This window comes from Salvelinus sp. IW2-2015, linkage group LG2, assembly GCF_002910315.2.
Source record: "Salvelinus sp. IW2-2015 linkage group LG2, ASM291031v2, whole genome shotgun sequence".
In the NCBI taxonomy this organism is placed as follows: domain Eukaryota; kingdom Metazoa; phylum Chordata; class Actinopteri; order Salmoniformes; family Salmonidae; genus Salvelinus; species Salvelinus sp. IW2-2015.
Window position 1 is genome coordinate 37,009,872 of NC_036839.1, and position 4,295 is coordinate 37,014,166.

Here is a 4,295-nt window from a genome sequence, read left to right on the forward strand (position 1 = left end):
CAACTCTCCACTTGCCTGTGTAGTAGATTACTCTTTATATTAAATCTGTGCAGTGATCTTCTCCTGTGTCCTTTAATTATATTGTAAAATGTCAAACTGTGATTGACAACTGATTACATGTTCAAGTAATCCAGCCCAAACCTGTTGGTGTACATACTGTATGTGTTTGTATGTGTGTGTATGTGTGTGTATTTGTGTGTATGTGTGTGTATGTGTGTGTGTGTTTCTCACCCTTTCCCTTTCCTCTTGGCACCATCCACCAGGTTCCTCACGGCGCTTCTTCCTGATTTTGGGGTGTCAGGCCTCTCAGGTGTGTCAGCTGGCGCTGGGGACTTCCTGTGGGGGCTTCCTACGGGGCTGCTCATGATAGACTGTTTGACCACATCACTGCTGAGCACTGTCCCCTTGTCAAACCGCTTGGACCGCTCCTCTAGGAACCACTCCCCGGTCACCACCTTCAGCTCCCTGCCAATCAGAGACACAGGGGACACCTGACCTCTGACCGCTGTACGGTACACTGACCTCTCAACTTTAACCCTGGCTTTAACCGGCTCTTATGTTCACGTCAATAGGCCCTGATAAGTGATAAGGCCATGTGACAGAGCAAATGAAGACAGCTACAGAGTGGTTAAACAACAAATAGGAGCCATCTGGCCTTAATTAAAACACACACACACACAGACACACACACAGACACACACACACCCAACTGTTAGTAGTGCTAAACCATGGCCTGTCCCCTGCTATCTTTGCCCAGACTCACAAGACTTTGGCACAGATGGAGCACTTCCAATGCTTTGCTTTAGGGGCCATCACGCGACAGTCGCTGCAGACACGCTGTAGACACTGCTCACAGTGCTCCCCGCGGTCGAAAATCAGGCCCAGGCCCTTCAGGCAACGGGCGCATTGACGCTCCCCAACCTCTTGGGGGCGCCGCGAACCCTTACGCCTGATCTCCACCAGCTCATTCTTCAGCTTTCTACAACAGAGAGAACACTTATCAAGTATGTTATTGTCACTAATTATTACGACCACGGTTGTAGTAGTTGTTGTGATGTCGTGGTCGTATTGTGATTATAGTAGTTGTTGTGATCGTATTGTGATTGTAGTAGTTGTTGTGATGTTGTGGTCATATTGTGATTGTAGTGGTTGTTGTGATGTGGTCGTATTGTGATTGTAGTAGTTGTTGTGATCATATTGTGATTGTGGTAGTTGTCATGATGTTGTGATTGTAGTTGTTGTGATGTTGTGGTCGTACTGTGATTGTAGTAGTTGTTGTGATGTTGTGGTCATATTGTGATTGTAGTAGTTGTTGTGATCATATTGTGATTGTAGTTGTTGTGAAGTTGTGGTCATATTGTGATTGTAGTAGTTGTGAAGTTGTGGTCGTATTGTGATTGTAGTTGTTGTGAAGTTGTGGTCGTRTTGTGATTGTAGTAGTTGTGATTGTAGTTGTTGTGAAGTTGTGGTCGTATTGTGATTGTAGTTGTTGTGAAGTTGTGGTCGTATTTTGATTGTAGTTGTTGTGAAGTTGTGGTCGTACTGTGATTGTAGTAGTTGTGATCGTATTGTGATTGTAGTTGTTGTGGTCGTATTGTGATTGTAGTTGTTGTGAAGTTGTGGTTGTATTGTGATTGTAGTAGTTGTGATTGTAGTTGTCAGAGTGACGATCCCAGATTGAGGGACACGAAGTGAATGAAGGGTGATGGCCGAGGCAGTGTAGATAGAGGGATATTGCACCTAAAGAGGGTCTGCAGATGTTGGATCCAAGAACTAGATTTAGGTGAATGGTGGTGGATGTGTCAGGGGCCGTTAGAGCCTGTAGTATGTACGCATGGTAACACTGGGCCTGACAATCAATATCAACTGTCTGTTCATTAGAGCTTCAACACTGTGGGAATGTGATTAGACCAGAAGAAGTATAACACACCTAGATGAAGAAACGGCATGCCTCACTAGTGTTTAACTTTATGAAGAACTTTTTATTACGAGAAACTGAGGGAGACTAACCATTTTCAGAAGATCCCTACAGCCAATACAAAGTTCTGTATTGTAGTGGTTTATTTGGAACAGGATCTGGGTTAGGCTGGCTGGGACCAGTCTTTGGGATGCACAGTAGTAACTGCAGTTGTGTGAGTTGGCGGGTTATAGTCTGATACAGCCAGAGTGAGAAAACAAGATAGCGAGAACGAAAAGCATACTTTTGCGGCGAAACCTTGGAAAGAAATCGGAGAACTGTCCTGCTGCTTACACAGAGACCAGTCGGATAAACTAACACAGAACGCGTCACCTCCGGAACCTCAATAGGAATGACCTGAGGGTGAATAGGTCATGTTAGTTCGTCACCCTGCTTCTACTGACAAACACACTCTGTAAATTTCTGTTGTTGAAAATTAGTTTAACACCTGACACTGTGACGTATAGGGTATGTCTTCACACGGGATCATCCAGCGTTACGTTCACTACTGCAGCCACTTTTCTATTATGGATGGAACTATTGATTTGGAAGATGCGACGGACCACATGGGAGAAAGAGTGCTGAGGAGTCTGAAGTTCTCTTCTCGAAATCCTATTGCGAGCTACGCGAAAGCCAATAACAGACCCGCAGCGACGAGACTGATCCTCGCGGCGTCCTCGCAGAAGGACGAGAAACGAGGGACTAGAGGGAAGAGGACCGGTGTCGAGCAGATGGCGGTGATAAGTCTTCCATCCTTGGTTTATACACTATTAATGGTCAAGTCCGACTCCATTTCATGATGCATCAGAGGCTAGTCCCTGACAGGGTATGTATTGAAGCGAAGTAATTAAGGAGTCCACTCAGATGTGTATTAAACACAGGACTATGGACTTTTTAGCTACAGACAACTGTCCTTGATGTTGATGAGGCACAGAATTGGTATTTGTAGATCGAATTAATCGATGGTCAATAGCTACTCTTGATTGCGGTACCTCACATACAGACATACACCACTAACACGCAACAATTCGCTCAACAGCTCTTAAATTACGACTCATATCAACAATGCACCTCAGTGGAGTTATCTAGCAATGGGCACACTCGGATCACAACCTTATATCTCACAAACTACATATATAATAAATAATCAACAACTAAGAACGTAACTAAAACAGACTACAATCACATATTTATCACATTACATCAGAAACTTCACTTTCAATCTGTTTCTTTTACGGCATTACACATACTATCTGCGACATCCAACGAGCAGGAATACTGTTCCCACAAATACGATCAAACTACACAATCAAAATAGCCGACCACAACTTCACAACAACTACAATCACAACTACTGGATTCACACATAGTCTACCCTGAACTTCACAACACAACAATTACATACACAAATACCTGACATGACTCCGTGAAGGGATACCTCTTACATCAGAACGAACATTATGAATATCATCACAGTGACGAACTCGGAAACATTAATTTCTTCTAGTACAACATCTACAATCACCCACATAGGCGGCCCCATACACAACATTAATGCAGCTTATGGGACATAACTCTATTTATCTACAAAGAGAAGGCCCATAAACATGAATGCTATCAAATAGCTTGTCACGGCACGCGACCACATATTCACAACAACCTCACAATCACAAGACTGCACCCCACTAATAAAACAATCACAATACGACCACATCACGTCCACCTCCCACTCATCATCACGCACGGCAACGCCTAACCCATACGATCTCTTAACCCACTTAGAACGTTCAACAACAACTACAATAAATAACGATCACAACTTCCGACAACACATAGCAAATCAAAATAGCAGGATCCTACAACAACTACTTTTACAATCACAATACTATCGTACATCCACACAAACTTCACAACAACACTGACCATCTTATTCACAATAGGCAATCTACGAAACTTCACACGTTGTGCCTTATCCACATAATTTAAAACAAAGTCACGGACATCACGACGTATATCCCACCATACTTCATTACAATGTTAAAAAACTACAATCAACAATCAATGGATACGACAAACGATCAACAAATAATTCCACAATACAATACGACTCTCACAAACTAAAGTCGTTATAGATACTTCCACACATAACAACTACAATCCTAATACTGGAATGCACAAACAACTTACTGCGAATCCTACCATATACTATAACAGAAGGTTCAGTTTAATAAACTAACTACAGATCAACAAATACGACCACCACTTCACAACTACAATGTCAACAATAAACCACGATTCACTAGTTGAGACTCGTTTTAGTACAAAAACTAAACAAATG

The 4,295-nt window shown here is 42.7% G+C and overlaps 1 pseudogene; it reads right to left on the reverse strand.

Annotated features, from left to right (window-relative positions):
- LOC111971694 (synaptotagmin-like protein 5) overlaps nucleotides 1-4,295 on the reverse strand; it is an 80,769-nt pseudogene that overhangs the window by 68,099 nt on the left and 8,375 nt on the right.